General features: G+C 43.4%; 1 long non-coding RNA gene across 1 annotated transcript; it reads left to right on the top strand.

Annotated features, from left to right (window-relative positions):
• The first annotated feature begins 315 nt into the window (after positions 1–315).
• LOC112427048 (uncharacterized) lies at positions 316–18,836 on the top strand. The gene is made up of 3 exons (XR_003018485.2): positions 316–421; positions 10,761–10,951; positions 18,688–18,836. It is a non-coding gene; the product is annotated as an uncharacterized lncRNA (long non-coding RNA).
• The last annotated feature ends 1,208 nt before the right edge of the window (positions 18,837–20,044 follow it).

Raw genomic sequence — 20,044 nt, 5'->3', positions numbered from 1 at the left:
CCCTACTTGCAAGTTCACAAGTTAGCCTGCCACCTTTCATAGAAGCTGGTGGGTGACACAAGACTGCTGGTCAGAGGCAAAGGACTTTATTATTCACAGAAACAGCTACAGCAGTAGCATCAGTATTTGTGCCGGTTCCCTGAGCTCAGTTCCCATGGAGTGACACAAAGGCATCACCATTACATATGGTGGGCTGCATTATAGGAGGGGAACCCTGAGCTTGGGGAACCCAAATCTTTTATAATGGGCAGTAAGCATGCCTGCTCTTTGCTCCAGGAGAAGATACTATCTCTGTCTTCTAAGGCTGTTTGCTGATAAGCATCTTTGAAAAGATAACCCACAACAAAAAGTCAGTGCTCCTGCTCATAAGATGTGCAGAAATACGAGAGATCCATGGAGAATTGCCTCTCAAGAGCATGTGGTAAGAACTATTATTATTACTATGGAAAAATGAACTTACACTACATAACTTCATTCTGGTGACTTTAAAATTGATAGAAATTAGAGCAAATCAGGACATGGACTAAGGAAAAGTTACAAAGACTAATGGCAAGTCAAGGAATTTGAGTTAACATTCAGTGACTAGACTCCCAAATGCATTTCACAAATGGGTTTCCAGAGAAACTGCCGTCAGCAATTGATTATGATATTGGGCAAATGAGTTTGCAATTTCATGATGAATAATCTATCATTCCCTATCTTAGAAACTCAGGCATTCCATCTTTTTCGACAGGCAGCATGTATAGTCTATTGCCAGGAAGGAAGGCCGTTGTCAAATTCCTAATTTTTCTCTTTGAAAAATTAACATTTAACTCAAATGTAAGATCTAGAGGAACACATAAGATCTTAATTACAAAGTGCAATCCAAGATTTGCACTAATTAATATGCTGATGAAAAATTCATTGAAATTCAGAGAAGAACCAACAGGGAAAAAATTGGCCAGTGTTAACATTGAGTTCTATAAAATGTGTAAGTCTATCCAAATAGGCAGCTGCCTTTCTATGATAATTATAATTTCATCATTCATGATTATTTTGTTTGTAAGGCTTTAGTTGCACATCCAAAATTATGCAGACAGAATATTTCTTTAAACTTTCTGATCTCTAACAGTTAAATTATACTAGTATATGAGAGACTTTTAAAGACCAGCTTAGTTACCTGAAATATGTTTTTTTGTTGTTTTTTCATTTTCGTTTTTGTTTTTTTTTAAGTGAGAGAAGTCATGTGCTTGATTCCTGGTTTTGGCATTCACTAATTGTGACCTCCCCCAGGTTGCTTAAGCTCTTTGAGCCTGTTCCTCCTATCCAAATGGGGACAATAATCATGAGGTTGTGGTAAGGAATGGCTATTGTTGTGAATCAATTTCATGCCTTACTTTTAGCCTTCATCACACCAGACCTGGTACTAGATGGGGATTGAAATGTAGTAACTGATTTGTTATTGATACAGCTGGGTTGATGAATAAGATAGTAAGTACTCAGGCTGAAAACTGGGCTTCCACCCTCCCCAAGCCCCCAGGTCCTGAGACCTGGGAGGATAGAGATTGTATCTGCAGATCCACACCCAGGCAGTTTCAGGGAGGATGCCAGGCTGCCTGCCCACACCCCCCCAACCCCTAACCCCCATCCTCATCTATGGGGAGTAGGAAAGAGAGCAGCCAGTGTAGTGAGAGGGTAAGCAAGGCCTGCTGGGTATCTGGAACTAGGACTGGAGAGGGGCCTCAGCTTGAGGCAGGCAGCATGGGTCCCTTTATGAGATCAGAGCTTTGCAGGGTGGAGGAGGAAGGAGAAGGAAGGGGTAGGGTTGTGTTCCCCTGGCCCCACCAGACAATCTCACCAATCTCATAACTGCTTCCACTCAATGGAGAGTGATCATGGGGGCAGATGTTCCTTCTGACTCGTGAAGTTTCCATTTCCTGAGCAACTGAGTAAAAGTGCCCCTTCCAGGCCTCTCTGAGTCATCCAGCCCCCCGCGTGGCCAGCCCCCAACATGGTCAGCCCCCTCCACGGCCATCAAAGCCTCTTTCCAGATTGAAAATTTAGTCAATATCTCAGAGGGTAAAGTCCAGCCAGACACATGAGGCCTTCAGTGGCATGAACCCTGTTTCATTTCCCACATCACATGCCCTTTGCCACACCACCATGCCACTCCCAGCCCACCGTTCTCAACCCAAAACACACCGTGCTCCTGTTGTGGCCCAGCCCTCCCATCTTAAATGCCCTTGCCCCCTGTCCATTGGTCCACAGTACTCATTCTTCATGAGCTACTTTAAACACCGCCTCTGCCTTGAACTCTCTCTGACTCTCACCTCCCAAGGCTGGTTTGCTGCTTATCTCCTGGGGGTCCCACACCTTGGTTTCTCTAAGCATGCATGTAGATGCCAGCTGTCTGGATTCAAATCCACTACCTGTGTGACCTTAGGCAAGTTACATAAGTTTTCTGGGCTCAGTTTCCTTGTTGGCAGAATAGGGGTGATAATTGTACTGCATGGTGGTTGTAAAGATTATACAAAAATACAAAAAACACTTGTAAATTGTAGTTGGCTTATAAGCGTTTGCTGTTATAATCATTATTACTATTATTTACCAACTTGGTGATTTTTCTACATCCTAATACTACTTGGTCTATTATTATTTCCTTTAAATCAACTTCATCAGTCTCCTCAGCAGTGTCTGTGGAATTACAGGTTGGAAGGGCTAGTTATGTTTATATAATACAATTGCAAATAAAATACATAATGATTTAAATAAAATCTGATCATCTGAACCCCACACCCACCGCTCCTCACCATTATTTCCTCTCCCAGTACACCTGGAATAACACTGTTTTCTGATGTTATTCAATCATTCATTCATCTGTCTGCGGAGATTATAAGTTGCATGAAGGCAGGCACCGAAGTTGGATTCATGTTTTACTCTGCAAACAGTTTACAAGTGCCCTAGACCAGGGGTCTTCAACCCCCAAGCCACGAACTGGTACCAGTCTGTGGCCTGTTAGGAACTGGGCCACCCAGCAGGTGGTGAGTGCAGGTGAGGGAGCATTACTGGCTGAGCTCCGCCTCCTATCAGATCAGCTGCAGCATTAGATTCTCATAGAAGCTCGAACCCTATTATGAACGGTGCATGCGAGGTATCTAGGTTATGTGCTCCTTATGAGAATCTAATCCCTGATCCCCAAATCATCCCTCCCGACTCCCTCTCATTTGTGGAAAAATTGTCTTCCACAAAACCAGTCCCTGGTGCCAAAAAGATTGGGGACTGCTGCCCTAGACACGTCACACACCCTTGATAACTGTTAGTGAAATGGATGAATGAATGTAGTTGACTGAAATGCGTCAACTGTTATTCAGGAAGCCAGAACATTCTACATGAAGGTCAGAAAATAATAAATTAAGAATTTCACAATAAACAAATTGCAAAATAAAATAGCAAATTAAGAACAGACATAAGCTGCCGCCTCCCTCTTCCCACCTTTACCCCAGGACAATGAGAATGGTCTCCATTCTTAATTTTCCTCTCTTCCCTTTCAACAAACTAACCTCCTGGCTTTTTGACGGCAAGTTGAAGGGGTTTTTAAGATGGAATTAATCTTGCAGTTGTAATGAATCAGAAATTGGGGGAAAACATCAGATTTCAGCAGGAGCAGAATTCTCTCACTGTTTAAAAAGCACTTGTCCCTTAGGCTTGGAGAGATTAGAAGCTAATAATTTATATTGAAATCCAGCAAAGCCCTTCACAGAGTCCTATTGCTTGTCCCTGTCTTTTGAATGACAAGTGGGAAAATAGAGACTGATTTGAAAACCTAAGGCTATTTAACTAAAGCAGCAATAATTCTTCCATTAGATACTAAGAAATGAGAAGGTAGAAATGGCCCAGACACCATAACAAAATAGATGTTGCTGGTGGAAGGCCACGCCTTTTTCCAAATGAAACTCTCACCAGCCCTTCAAGTTTGAGTTAGCTTTCTAACCCTCTGGACCTCAAATTGGCAAAAATATTTTTCCATGCTAGTTAAAATGCCCTCAAGCTATAGTCATTAGATTTGCTGGACAGTGGCATCATTCTGATGTTATCGGCTCTGTCTTCCTGTTTTCATGAATAATGTATAAGAAGCAGCTATTAGAAATGGATTCTTCCATGGCTGACAGTATCGCCACCAGACAAGGCGCTGGATTCTCAGTCATTTCATCTGTAGCTCTAACAGATCTCCCTCCTTTCCATCTCAATGCTTTCTGCCTGCCTGTCATGGATGGAGACTCTTCCAAAGACTTCTTATCCCTGCTTCTCCCTCAATATTAGGAAACTGGCGGTGGCGGGGGTGGGGGGTGGTGGTGTGGGAGGCAAGAGGAGGTGCCTATTACCTTCCTGCCTTTTAACTGTTGCTCAGTGTCAGAGGAGGAGCGCTGGGGCTCCTGAAGGAACTGAGTTCATCGACTTGCCTCCTGGCCCTGCCAGCCTTTCTCTGGAGCCAAATGCCCGCCAAAAGATGGTTTTTCCTTGGGCACAGGAAAGAGCTAGAGGGGAAGCTGTGCTGAGCCTCCTCTACCTGCTCTTTTTTTTCTGTATCTTTCTATGTTTGCATCTATCATACCTTTACAAAGAAAACAAAGATCTTTCAGTCCCCTGCCTTCACTCATTCATTCATTTAACATATTTTTCATTGTTTGTGAGGCTTCGGGTGATAGAGGTGGGCAGTAACCGAGGATTATTGAGATAACTATAAAATGTTTTACAAAGAAGCTCAGCAATGTTGACAATGTCTAATAGAGGGAAGTAGCTGAGTTAGGGAAGTCAGTAAGGGGATATGAAAATTGAGCTAAAGAGCTGAAAGACAAGGAACCTGAAGTCAGTGAATGGGATCCAGGCAGCAGGAACAACATGTGCGAAGTGTCTGCAGCAAGAATGGGTGTGGCCTACGTGAGAGACACTGGAAGAAGACCCGGGCCAGAGCACAGTTTGCTAACAGGATTCAGGGCTTCTTCAACACCTTTGACACTTGCCCACGTTTTCCTTTCTGTTACTGCCCCTCCCATAGTGTCCGATAGCTATTGTCTCGGCTCTCCTCCCTGCTCCCTGATGGGTCCGACCCTCCCGGGCTCCTTCACTATTGCCTTTCAACTATTGCTGCTAATGATATGAACAGGAGACAGGGAAATACTGGGTAGAAAAGGATGGTTCCCCGGCAAAGGCCCCGCCCTCAAGCCTGGAGACTTGTAGCCCTAAGTGGGAACAGGCATTTCTGTTTTCATGTCCAAAAAGTTACGTTTTGGCCTGCCAGGTCCACCTTTCCTATACCCATGTAAATCCTGAACCCCAGGCTCCAGAAGCATATGAGCAGAGGAGGAAATGAGGAGATGAGGGGACAAGCAGACAAACAGCAGAACAGCATGGCAGAGAAACAGAGAAGGAGCATCTGAATGCCAATAGGGGTGGTCAGAAAGGAGTTTGGCCGCTGGACAGCCAAAACTCCAGAGGAAGGCTATCTTCCCACTCCATCCCCCTTCCAGCTCCCCATCCATCCCACTGAGAGCCACCTCCACCACTCAATAAAACCCCGCATTCATCCTTCAAGTCCGTGTGTGACTTGATTCTTCCAGGACTGGGCAAGAGCTCTGGATGGATACAGAAAACTGGCACACTGGCGCACTGCCCTTGTGGAAAGGCAGAGGGCCCATTGAGCTGGTAAATACATAAGCCATCTGTGGATGGCAAGGCTGAAAGGGCACAGTGTAACATGCACCCACCTGGGCTTCGGAGTCACAGACACCCACCCCTAGACGCTTCCGTGGGGCGGGAACCCGAAAGAACTCACTCCAGCTCCTGCACCTGCTCGTCTGCGTGCTCCCGCTCCCCTCAGGGGTTCAAGCAGCAGCAGCGACCAAACAGGCGACCTCTGTGGCATGTCCTGCAAAGGGGATCAGGGAACTCTCCCGTTTCACTAACTTAGAACTTTCCTCTGTCTCTGTGCCCTAGTGTCAAACACAGAGCCTACCACCGCGGGCGTCTGTAGCCCCAGCTACTCGGGAGGCTAAGGTAGGAGAATGGAGTGAACCCGGGAGGAGGAGCTTGCAGTGAGCGGAGATAGCGCCACTGCACTGTAGCCTGGGCGAAACTCTGTGTCGTGGAAAAAAAAAGAAGAAGAAGAAAAGAAAAGCACAATGCATGCAATGAGCCTCTATTGTCCCGGGTCCCAGCTGAAAACTTGAAAACAGGCCGGGCGCGGTGGCTCAAGCCTGTAATCCCAGCACTTTGGGAGGCCGAGATGGTGGATCACGAGGTCAGGAGATCGAGACCATCCTGGCTAACACAGTGAAACCCCGTCTCTACTTAAAAAAAAAAAAAAAAACTAGCCTGGCGAGGTGGCGGGAGCCTGTAGTCCCAGCTACTCGGGAGGCTGAGGCAGGAGAATGGCGTGAACCTGGGAGGCGGAGCTTGCAGTGAGCTGAGATCCAGCCACTGCGCTCCAGCCTGGGCGACAGAGCCAGACTCCGTCTCAAAAAAAAAAGAAAAAGAAAACTTGAAAACATTCTGACCACTCAGTATGAGAATGGTTAAATAAACAATGATACACACACATGTTGGAGTGCCATATGGTCATTAAAGGTGATGTTTCTTCAGACTAATGATCTTGGAAATGTCTCTTGATGAAACATTAATTTTCAAGACAGAATACAAAATTCGTCATAAAGCATGATCTAAATTGTATTTGGAAAAATGTATATGCAAATAAAAAGGCTAGAAGCAAATTCAGCAAAATATTAACAGGCTATCTATTAGTGGCACTATTGCTGGTTTTTATCTCCCTTTTATACTACTCCATTTCTCCCCAAATGTGCTAACTTGATAAATAATTTAAGTGAGTTGATTTAATTGAACTAAAATTCAAGCACTTATTAAATGCAAGGCATCACTAGCAATTTAATGATGGGCAGAACATAAACGTGGTCTCTGTCCTGAAAAATTGTTTTTATAGTTTTTATAAAAAATGTTACTTTAAAAAGCAAGATAGGCCAAACATGGTAGCTCATGCTTATAATCCCAGTACTTTGGGAAGTCAAGGCAGGAGGATCGTTTGAGCCCAGGAGTTTGAGACCAGCCTGGGCAATATAATGGGACCCCATCTCTATAAAAAGTTTAAAAATTAGCTGATTGTGGTGGTGCACACCTGTAATTCCACCTACAGGAGCCTGAGGAAGAAGGCTCGCTTAAGCCCAGGAGGTCAAGGATGTAGTGAGTCATGATCACGCCACTGCACTCTAGCCTGGGTAGCAGAGCAAGACTCTGTCTCAAAAAAAAAAAAAAAAAAAAGAATATTCATCATCACAACTAGAAAACAAATTTTCTCCAGGGTAAGTGTTATCCAGCAGCATCTTGAAGTGTCACCCACCAAGGGTGCCAAGAACTGAACCTTGGTGAATGTCCATTTGTCATTTCTGCCCAAAGCGAGATGCTTGGAACAAGGACTCTTTCCTGGCAGTGAAAAACTCCCCGCTCCATCACCCTAGAGTGGAAAGCCCCATGTACCACTTACTTTATAAAATTCAGTCCCCACCTCCCTGCATGCTTACAGTCACTTCATTTCCAGCCCTCCTGAGGGTACATTTCCAAGGAGTCTCTCCTGGGAATCAGCCCTCAAGGATTCTAGATGGAAATGCCACGTCCCCACGCGTCTGAAACTTGGCTCCACTACTTGCTGGTTTCTAACTGTACCCAAAGCAGGAGCTTGTGATTAAACCGCAGACAAAGCATCAGCCTGAGCAAGCAAGAAAACAGCAGGAGTCCAAGGACTCCTGTGAGCTAAGAGTCTGATTGTTTTCATGCAAATTGTTTTTAGTAGTAGGGAGATAACAGGCAAATGAAATATGGGAGATAAGCAGAGATTTTTCTAAACCAGTGATGGGGGCGGGGGAGTTCTTTCATAAAATCCCAGTGCGTCCATCTGTAACAGTTAAGCTATGAAGTTCCCATATTTCTTATCGAGTGGTATAAAATTTGTCTCTCTCAGGGCTCCTCCTGCTCCTCCTCTCCCAGCCCAGCATAATCAACGTCTCTTTCCCCTTCTCTGACGTTCCATCTTAGCCTTGACTGGAGAGTCGTTTTCAGAATGGCAGTGCTTTCCAATGATGAAAAGCATATTATCAGAGGACGATTTTAAGTGGTAGACAAAATGAGCAATATTTATTCTACTAGCTGTCTATTTATTTTAATGCACTTAGAGAAAACTCCGTCTAGCACATGAAACCTATGATTTTATTATAGGCTATGTCAGCCTAAGTTTTTAAAAGGAAATTAATATAGAGCCGATAAAGAGAAAAGCATTCAGTAAATCATGATACACATGGTAGGCAAACGTAGGAAGAAACTGTGATGTGGGGCCTACGTGCGTGATATTTGGAAAATACGAGTAGGAATTCTGCAACAAATCCAACTCAGCTCCTGGGGAAGGGCCACAAAAATCAGATGGTTCATTGCGGTAACTCAGATGTAGACATTTCCGTTTAATTCTGGATCATAAATAAGTCTTTACAGTTCTGAATCCTGGAACCTCCTGAAGTCTAAGATCTGAGTCTTCAAGCTGATAGACTTGGCCTTCAGTAGGGAGAGGTGTTTTGTTCTTAAAAATGGGAAATTTCACATAAAAATGCAGGTTTCTTGTTCTCTTTAAAAATTAAAGATCTGGAAAACCGGGTCTACATCTCTGAGTGGCAATAATCAGGTGATCATAGGACACAAGAGTGGCTATTCTCTGATACTAGATACTACCCCTGCACTTCTGTGACTGGGGCTGCCTCAGAGACAAAGGCTAGAAAGGGAGTTCCTCCTTCTCTAAGATTTCTCTGCTCCTTCTCTAAGATTTCTCTGCCCCTTCTCCACCTTCTCTTTCTTCTCTCTTCCCTCGCAATCCCTCCTCACCCATACACATACACACACACTCATTAACACGTACATAACTCCAAGAGATGAATACAACTTCTGTCTTCCCCCACTAATTCCCATGGTTTAGGTGCCTCAATGCTGGCCCAAAATCACTGGTAATTCCCAGGTTGATTATTTATTGCCTTTAGCTATTTGATGGGCAGAAGATCATATGAAACCACCTAATACGTTATTTTTGTGTAGGATGTGAGATAGGGGTAAAGATTCCATTTTCTCCCTAATTAGTAGATCATAACGAATAGTAGAGTAGAGAGACAACAGACACATGAATTGGAGCCAGAGTGTTTGAATTTGAATCCTGGTTTTCTCATTTCCTGGCTATGTGAGCATGGGCAAGTCATTTGACTTCTCTGCACCATAATTTCCTCATCTGTAAAACCAGGATGACAGTATCTATTGAATAGGATTGTTGTAAAGATTAAATGAGTGAACACATATAATGTGCTTAGACTAGAGCCTGGTATACAATAAGGGTTATACAAAGGTGGCCTATTATACGAGTAATAGTCTTCTATGAACTACCACTGGAATAAACTTTAACTCTGCACCTTGAAATTATTACATCAGTTGTATTCCTTTACCCAGCACCATTTATTTAAGGCAAATAAGTGCCAGGCACTGCACAGGGCACTAGAAATATAAAAAATAAGAAAACGTCCTTGCTCTTCAAAGAGCTTCCTATCCCTAACGTATTTGGAATTTGAAGTTAAGAAAACAACATACGATCATGTTTAAATAAGGATAAGATTAAACTAAGCAAAAATCATATGACGATTGTTTAAATTAATATGAGTCTTAAGGAGAACAAAGAATTAGAATAATTTCAGATTCAGTCCACAAAAAAACCAATCTCCCAAAAAGTCGGGACAAGATGAGATTTTGAAAGATACCCTTAGGGCCAGGCATAGTGGCTCACACCTGTAATCCCAGCACTTTGGGAGACTGAAGCAGGTGGATCACTTGAGGCCAGGAGTTGGAGACCAGCCTCGCCAATATGGCGAAAACCTGTCTTCACTAAAAATACAAACATTTGCCAGGTGTGGGAGTACGTGCCTGTAGTCCCAGCTACTCCAGAGGCTGAGACAGGAGAATCACTTGAACCTGTGAGGTGGAGGTTGCAGTGAGCCAAGATTGCACCACTGCACTCCAGCCTGGGTGACAGAGCGAGACTCCATCTCAAAAAAAACAAAAAAACAAAACAACAACAACAACAAAAACAAAACAAAAAAACACACACAAAGGAAAGAAAAGAAAAAGAAAGATACCCTTTAGTAAGAAGCAAAGTCTTGAACTTTGGACCAGAAGAATGAGGGCCAGAGGAAATTGATGGAGGCTTTCAGAAGAGCACCAAGGGTCTGTGAGTTATACACACACACACACACCATGTTTGAGGGAACACAGGCTAGTAATGGGAACTAGGAGAATCAATTCAGCATTCAGAACAGGCAGAATCTGTTCAGTTCTCTTTGTGATTTTAAGTCTCTTGAATTCGCTCTACTTAAGTATTCCTATTACAACAGAGGCATACTATACTTTTGTAATTTACTTTTAAGTACTTTTGCAAAATCAGGATGATACTATGCGTCTGCCTGGTGGTCAGTTAACACACTATCAGGAATTCACATTCAAGGAGGTCAGCGAGGTCAGCTCGCATTATATCAGAGAGGGCCAACTCCAGAGGCAGTACTTCTCAATCAACAACTGATCATTTCTTAACTAGCACTCATGACTTTCTGGCCATTGGCTTAGGGAATTTTTAATTGCATGATGCCTGCTAAGGGACACAGAACCGTGCCTCAGAAGGTTTGTGATCTTTTATACAGGTGGATCAGAGCACAGCAAAGGACAGAGAGCTGGAACTTCATCAGACCTACAAAACTGTTTGATGCCTGTGTGACTAAAGAATTTATCTCTAGGCCGGGTACTATGGCTCACACCTGTAATCCCAGCACCTTGGCAGGCCAAAGCAGGAAGGTCACCTGAACCCAGGAGTTCGACCAGCCTAGACAAGATGGTGAGCCCTCGTCTCTATAAAAAAATAAATAAATAAATTAGCCAGGTGTGCTGGTAGCACACGCCCGTAGTCCCAGCTACTCAATAGGCTGAGATGGGAGGATCGCTTGAGCCCAGAAGGTCAAGGCTGCAGTGGGCCATGATTGTACCACTGCACTTCAAGCTGGGCAACAGAGCAAGATCCTGCCTCTAAAAAAGTAAAATATATAAATAAAAATTTTTAAAAAGAATTTATGTTTACAAATAGAAGCGTGGCAGAATTTGGCTTGAACTTTACCTTTTGTTCAATGAGGACGTGAGGTTTAGGGGAAAAGATAACCCTCATCCCTCATGTTCCCTACTGGCTGCTGTTACCCTCCAAAAAGAACCTACATGTAGTGCATGACCAAAGTGGCCCAGGTCAATTCCCAAGAAGGGGTGGGACTCCAGCCTCCAGGGCCCTGTCCACCTCTGGCTTTCGATTCTTTAGTGGTTCTCTTCTCACCCAGCCCTAATGGGTAGGACCTGCAAGACCCACAGATGTGACAGTAGCTGGCAGAGGTTGGCTAGTATCCTTAGAGAACTGGTACGTGAAGGGAAGCTCTCAATGGTCTTAATTTGGTTTTGAAATATTTTCCATTTGACCCTGGCTATTCCCAAGGTCGGGGAAGGTCCTCACCAACCTAAGTGCCACCAGAAAGTCCTGTCCAGGGCTCCCATAGTCCAGCTTTACACAGAGAGGGACTCCCATCACTGTCTCTTGGTTCACCTCCTGCCGAATCAGAGAGAGGGATTGGGGCTGGGAGCAGTTGCAGGCCGGAAAGAAGAGTGAAACAGCCTAGCTGGCCCAGCCTCCAGGTGCACTGGCATTAGAACACTGAGAACAGACTGAAATCTGGATACATCGTGGGAAAAAATCAGCCTGTCCACCCCTAATAAGGCCTGGAGCAGTGCTGCCCAAAAGACCTTTCTAGCACTGGCAACCATGGTAGCCACTAGTCACACGCAGCCAGTGAGCATTCCAAATGTGACTGGTAGGAAGCAGGAGAGGAATTTCAAATTGCATTTCATTTTAATTTATTTACATTAAATAGCCACATGAGACTAACGGTTACTGTAGTGGACAGCACAGGCCTAGAGCCTGGCTGTTCTCCCTATTCTCTCAGGACCTTCTCTTAATTCTCAAATAGTCTGATCTATGGCCAGCCCCCTTTTTTTCTTTCTTCCTCTTTCTTTCCTTCTTTTCCCTCCCTCCTTCTCTTCCTCCCTTCCTTCCTCCCTTCCTTCCTTCTTCCCTTCCTTCCTGGTCTCATTCTGTCAACCAGACTGGGTTACAGTGGCACGATCATAGTTCACTGCAGCCTCAGCCTGCTGGGCTCAGGTGCTCTTTCCACCTCAGCCACCTGAGTAGCTAGGATTATAAGTGCATGCCACCATGCCAAGCTAATATTTTTAAGGGAGTGTTAAATCATTACTTATTTATTTTACTTTTTTTAATTTTAAAATTTTAATTGTTGTGGGTACATAGTAGGTGTATATATTTCTAGGGTACATGAGATGTTTTGATACAGGGCATGCAATGGGAAATAAGCACGTCATGAGAATGGGGTGTCCATCCCCTCAAGCATTTATTCTTTGAATTACAAACAATCCAACTTGCACTCTTTATGGTGTTTTGTTTTGTTTTTTTTTCCTTTTTGAGACAGGGTCTTGCTATGGCACCCAGACTGGAATGCAGTGGTATGATCACAGCTCATTGTAGCCTCGACCTCCCAGGCTCAAGTGATCCTCCCAGCTCAGCCTCCCAAGTAGCTGGGACCAGAGGCGTGCACCATCATGCCCAGCTAATTTTTTAATGATTTGTGGAGATCTCACTATGTTGACCAGGCTGGTCTCAAACTCCTAGGCTCAAGTGAGCTGCCTACCTTCGACATTCCAAAGTGATGAGATTACAGGCAGGAGCCACCACACCTGGCCTCCAATATATTGTTTTGACCTTAGATCCCTGACTCCCTCTCCTTTCTTCAACTCCGTGGAATATTGTGGCTTGGGTGGTTCAAAAGAAGGAAACCAATGCTTCCCAAATGTCTCCCCATTAGGGATGGATAAGGTGTCAAGCTACCAGAAAATAGGGTCTTTAATGGCACATGGGACTCATAGAATGCACACGCCCCATTTGGAACTAATACATTCAATGGTGCTATTCAAAGTAATCATAATAATGCACTATACTCTGCTTGTATATGTGTATGGAGACAGCATCCAAATACACCCTGCATGTAAAGTGACCAGAACAAGAATGAGGCTTCTCATTTTAAAACTTAGAAAACCAAAGTCGGCTTAGCTAAGAGAATCACATTGCAGATAATGATAGAGCTGGCACCAGCATCAGGTGTTTTGACTCCTAACTTCTCCCGAAATATTTGAGTCAGCCCTGATTAGAGAGAGGAAACATGACAGAAGAAGAGAGCAGACCGTAATCACCCCCAACAGACTGGCCATGTCTCCAACGAGGCTCTTTTCTTTCAGGCCTGCAGAGAGTCATTGTGGACACAGTGCACAGCATATTATTTCCTAGCATTGTGGAAGCTGGAATGTGTTAGGGAATTTAAGCAGTATCTGTCTTCCAGAGCTCTAATGGGCCATCCTGATCCTTCTTGCGTTCTAACTGTATTTGTAGGGATCTTATCAACGAATCTCCTTCTCATAGGATCTCTGCTCTTTGCACAATTCAGAAGTACCTTCTTATTTAATACAATATACAACACCATGGTATTACTCTAATGGATGCTATTTCTAAACTGAACAAGCCAAGCTTTCTTTTTTCCCTTATGCTTCAGTTAAATTTGTTTTCATATTATTTTTCTGGATCCTCCGATTAAGCCCATGTCAGACTCTTTTTACTTTATTACTTTTCTGGATCCTCTGATTTTTTATTTTATTATTTTTCTGGACCCTCCAATTATTTATTATTTTTCTGGATCTTCCGATTTTTAATTAATTATTTATTATTTTTCTGGATCCTCCTATTATTTTTTTATTTATTATTTATTTATTATTTTTCTGGATCCTCCGATTAAGCACATGCCAGACTAAGGGTTCCAAATTTTGGCTGTGTATCTAAATTCATGGCACTTTATTTTAATTTAATTTAATTAATTCATTTTGAGACAGGGTCTTACTCTGTCACCCAGCCTGGAGTGCAGTGGCACAGTGGCACAAAACTCCAGCCTGGAGTGCAGTGGCTCACTGCAACTTCCACCTCCTGGGTTCAAGCAATCCTCCCACCTCAGCCTCCTGAGTAGCTGGGACTACAGGCGTGGACTCCCATGCCCACCTTTTTTTTTTTTTTTCCTTGGTGGAGACAGGGTTTCATCATCTTGCCCAGGCTGGTGTCAAAATCCTGGGCTCAAGTGATCCTTCTGCCTCGGCCTCCCAAAGTGCTGGGATCATAGGTGTGAGCCACCATGCCCAGCCCTCATGGCACTTTAAAGAAAGTACACATTCCAGGCCAGGCGCGGTGGCTCACACCTGTAATCCCAGCACTTCGGGAGGCCCAGGCAGGTGCTCACTTGAGGTCAGGAGTTCGAGACCAGCCTGGCCAACGTGGTGAAACCCCGTCTCTACTAAAAATACAAAAATTAGCCAGGTGTGGTGGCGGGCACCTGTAATCCCAGCTACTTCGGAGGCTGAGGCAGGAGAATTGCTTGAACCTGGGAGGCGGAGGTTGCAATGGATCGAGATCATGCCACTGCACTGCAGCCTAGGCGACAAGAGTGAGACTCCGTCTCAAAAAAAAAAAAAAGAAAGAAAGAAAGAAAAATACACACTCCGGATTCTATCCCTTGAGCTGGGATTGAGCCTGGGCATCCACATTTTTCAAAGTTCCCCCACATGATTTCAGTGTTAAGAGCTGAGACTCATGGAATGTTGGACCAAAGAACCAAGAGACCCACATTCTGGTTCCTGACTTTTCTACACACTAGCCTCTCTGGGGCTGTTTCCCATTCTGTAAAATGGAGAGATAGGAGCCCTGTCCTACTTCTGTGAGTTTAAAGCATGAGAACTTGTGTGAAAGAATTTTGACAAGGAACTAGTGTATTTATGGTGGGAGGGATCTGCTGACCGGCAGTCAGACACCACTTGCAAACAGGCCTGGGATCTGGTCACTTGGTGACATTTCCACTGGGTTCTCATGGTCTGCTTGCCTCCATCACACTATGCTAAAAATGGGTAGAGAGTGGGTGGAGCTCGGAATACTTTAACTCCAGTGTAATGGTGTGGGCAGCTTCCACTTAGTTAGGTAATTCTGGACAAATGGAAGCTTGTCTGCATGCAGCTATATTTATTTCCAAAATAACTGGTGAGATTCCCCCACGAATTTGAGAACATTCATTTCTGTTTTACCTGTTTTGAGACCTTTAGACCATGAGATTAGAAAGCCCCAGGCATGATCAGGAGGCAGAAGTACACAGGTCATCTATTCCCAACCTCAGAGCTAATGCTCAGGGTAAATCCACAGCCATTTGATGTAGGGACATTTTAATTTGGGAAATCAAATGCAGGAACGATATTACCTTACTGTTAATTTCAAGCATCTCACACACACCATTAAATGCCCCAAACCTGGCTACTATTGAAACTTAACCACATACAAATTCCATATTTACCCAAATACTCCAACATGCTAAGAGTCCTTTCTTTTGAAACGTCCTGGTTTAACTGATCTGACAAACAGATCCTTCATTTCTGTTCATTCTATTTTGTTCATTCAATGTATCACAAGTTGACCATAGCAAGACGAGAAATGCATTAAGGATCATGATTTTGCAAAGCATTAATAAGGATACTGGGACAAGGAAGATAAGCTTCTGATGGCCTTGACACAACTATTTCAAACTTCTCCATTTCAAACTGACTTCTGCACAAGGGCACCACATCTAAAGGACCATCATTGATAGTAAACAGTTAGTTTGTATATTTATTATGACAGTTTTCTGGCAGATGATAGTCATGTGTCTTATTCTAATAAATCAGCCCATGATAACATTTTCCAACAGAAGTAAGCCAAATGTCTTGAAGAAGGGGTGGGAGTGCGCCTTTTGTAATTCACACACAGGTGCAGTTTGGGCTGCATGCAGCCCAGTTCTGGTTCCTGTCCACTGATCTCTTCCCTGGTCATCCCTGATCTAGGGACAAGTCTTCCGTCAAGGAGGGGCTGAGTGAGCTGCAGCCAGGCTTGCCCTCTCCGCCCTCTCCAGGGCAGGCTCCCTGTGGTCTGCCGGCCACAGCATAAAAGTGGAAGTAGCAGTCTGGCTTCTTACTGGTCAGTTTGAGGCGAGGAGCTTTTTTTTTTTGGAGATGGAGTCTCACTCTGTCGCCCAGGCTGGAGTGCAGTGGTGCAATCTCGGCTCACTGCATCCTCCACCTCCCAGGTTCAAGTGATTCTCATGCCTCAGCCTCAGGAGTAGCTGGGATTACAGACACCCACCACCACATCTGGCTAATTTTTGTGTTTTTAGTAGAGATGGGATTTCACCATGTTGGCCAGGCTTGTCTGGAACTTCTGACCTCAAGTGATCCACCCACCTTGGCCTCCCAAAGTGCTGGGATTACAGTCATGGGCCACCACACCTGACAGGAGCGTTCTTCTTTCTACATTACACTTCGAGAACAAAAAAATTCCCCTCCCCTGTCTCTCTGTCTTCCTTCCCTGAGCTCTGTTTATGTTGTCCCTACTCATCCCAGCACATCCACTGTGGAGCTGGAGCTCTTGCTTCATTTTTTCCTTTTCTGCACTTCAGGTCTTAACTTTAAAAACATCTGGGCTATTCCTATACCCGGCCCTGGGTGTCTGAACCTGTTCAGGGAGGTTAGGGTACTGTTGATTGCCCCGAACTCTGAGGTTTGGGCATGTACTTCCTGCCATCCCAGAAGTTTCAAAAAAAAAAAAAAGAAGTGTTTCTTAGTAAAAGGGCAGTGAATTCTCAAATTCTCTATTTTCCCTTCCTCCACTTTCATATCCCAGCTACTCTCAGGGTAACTTTACCCTCCTTCCTCACCCCTGTCTCTGTCAGCCTGATGAAACTCAGGAAGTGTACAGTGATGTAGGGGTGACTGAACATGCTCTGGAGATGCGACACACAAACTTTAGGATCCTGGAGGAAGCTATCAGAGGATCCAGTGTTAAATTACAAAGTTTGGAGCAGGGTCAGTTTTCCAAGTGCTGGTGTGTTTTCAAAAGGCAAGTATGTTGCAGACCAAGAAGATGCCATGCTGCCTGGAAGTGACCTTGGGTATAATGGGAACCCTGATACATTCATTTATTCTAGTTGTTTACAACAGGTATACTTTTATGCATTCATTTTTTACAAAAGGTACAGTTTCCTTTCATTCACTAAGCATTTGGTATGTACCAGGCAATTTGCTAGGAGTTGAGAATAATCAGTAAGCACAACCAGCCTTTGTGGAGTGAACAGGCTAGTGGTGGAGACATTCACTAGCTAGATAAGCAATTGCTATGCAATTACACAGTGCTAAGTGTTCTAAAGAGAAACACTGTGTGGAAAGAGGGAATAATATAGGGGACGCGACTTTTGACTGTGAGTGACAGAAAGCATGTCTGAGCTGGGCTTTTAAGCTGAGACCTGCAGGATGAGAGGGAGCCCGCCACAGGAGCCGGCCTGCGGAAGGTTGCGCCAGGCAGCAGCAACAGTCATACAAAGATTAAGACTTGAAAACTCTAGAACATAAGTTTCGACCCTTCTCCTTTTTCCCAGCTCCTAAGGTTTCGCTTCATCCTGGCTCCTTTGTTATTTCCACTAGTAAAGTACGAGAAGCACTCAGCACCACGCCTGGCATAACTAACACTTCCCATGTGCCAGGTGGTACTGGAAGTGTGTTGTGTGCATTAACTCATTTAATCCTCGTGACCACCCAAGGATGGAGGGTCTATTCATGTCCCTATTTAACAGATGAAGAAACTGCACGAGTCACTATGCAATAATGGTCACGATTATCATTGGAATTAGTAATTTCATCAGTAATAGCATAGTGAACATTTTCAGGCTTCTGGCAGACTTAATTTTGTTTTATTTCTCACCTTTTCACTGCTCATTGAGAGTCTCTTCACTAGACTTCTTCTGTGTAATTTGCAAATTTTAAAAGCTTGTTTCTTTTAAAAAATCCATTATTCATGTTATTGGTGGAAAACTTTTTTAACACTGCTGGTCAGGCTTTATAGAAAAATCACTTTCTGTATCCCCCCTCATCAGCAATGCTTCTCTGAATTCCCTTCAATTTAGCAAAGGTTTATTGAGAACCTATTAATTGCCTGGCATGACCCTGGAGATGCCAGCTCCAAAAATTTAAAATCAAGGAAAAAACCACACGAATAGCTGTAATAGAATAGGATATAGGCTCTGCTTGTCTTATAATCAAAATACAAATGCAAGTGATTGGGAAAAAATATGATCTAGAGTCAAGTAGACAGCTACCCAGAAGGTTTTCTTAGCCTTACTTTTGTTGTTGTTGTTGTTGTTTTTTAAATAATAAGTATGTAACTGGTCAAAAGCCTTTTCAATGTGAAGATGGAATAGTTCCATATTTTAGAATGTGTTGCCCTCATAGATTTGGTCTGATAATTGTTTTGTTTTGTTTTCTCCAAATCCCCTGGTTTTTTCACCAATGACCTACTGTTTAGATGTAGATTTTTCTATTGTCAAATGAATTTTACCTTTTTTTTCTTTTAATTTACAGGTATGAAGGCTAATCTTTGAAGACACACTTAATCAGTGAAATGGTGATTGTTGAAGGAGAATTGTTGCCTGATGCAATGATAAAATAGTGATCTGTCCTTCCACACGGTGTTAAGACACTTCCCACAACTCCTCCACCCTTCTCATTTAGGTAAGTACTAAAATAAACAGGAAAAGGGAACTGTGCCTCTTACCCTATGCAACTGGCCCAGTGAATTGATTTCAACTTTGCATTTGTGAGAACAAAAAAGACGACTTCCTTATTTGTATTTTAGTGGGCACAAAATTCCCCTTCCAGAGAGGCCTGTCTTTATCCTTCAGCCATTTTCAAAGAGCACTTTCATGCAAACAAGCAAACAGCTTCTCTAGGCGGAGAGTTTGCATTTCCTCTTCCTGAACCATCTCCTATATCCGAACTGCCCACATCTTATGGGGCAAGAACATCACAAGAGGATATAAAGGATCCAGCAAGCTACTAACTCAGCAGAAAACACAGTAACTCCAGTCTTAGAGAAGCACATGCTAAGGAGAGTTCACGGCAATGAATTCAATAAAGGTCTTTTCCAACCAGCAGCCTGATAAGACCTTTTCGCTCTTCTTGTTGTTGAACCTATCTTCTAAAAACACATTTTTTTAAAGTGCATGATATAAATTGCTATTTAATTGCTTGAATAAGTGGGACATGACCTCCTAGAGCTGTGTGCATCAATGTCAAGAAAACACGTGGGGGCCCTAGTTCTCAACATGGTTGCCATGTGGTAGAGAGACCTCATAACAGCAGTTTCTAACCTGGTCTGTGAACTTGGATGGCAAAATAAAATGACATCTTTATTTTCTCCTACCTCCAACTGAAATTTAACAATCCCTGCAATTACAAATGTAGGCAACAAACTAGAATAGTATTGGTAGCACATGTGATTTTTGTCACCAAGAGAAATCACAGATCTTTTCAAATTGCGTGACAATTGTTGCAGCTATTTTGATTTATACTTATTATTACTTCAGATAATGATTAAATATTAGAGGTGTCACTAGTTTTTATTTAAACCGTTATTAAATAACGCTTTACTATGCCATATTTTAAAAATTATTTTGTAGCTGTATTTCAATATAGTTGACGGCTTTTGTAATTCTATGTATTATATTTTTATGCATTTTAAAACATTCTGAGGAAAGTCCATAGATTTTGCCACACTGTCAAAGGGGTTCATGCCCCCCGCCGCCATGTTAAGTATGCCTTAGGAGACTCTCAGTATTGACCCACTGCAAGCACAGTTTCCATGCAGTGAAGGGCCTCGAAAATGATCCATTTAGTGCATTTCACTGTGCCTTTCACATGGTTTTAGTTACCTCTTTTC

The sequence above is a fragment of the Macaca nemestrina genome, chromosome 10 (assembly GCF_043159975.1).
Source record: "Macaca nemestrina isolate mMacNem1 chromosome 10, mMacNem.hap1, whole genome shotgun sequence".
Taxonomy (NCBI): domain Eukaryota; kingdom Metazoa; phylum Chordata; class Mammalia; order Primates; family Cercopithecidae; genus Macaca; species Macaca nemestrina.
The sequence above is the reverse complement of the archived record's forward strand: the minus strand, read 5'-3'. Positions and strand labels throughout refer to the sequence as shown.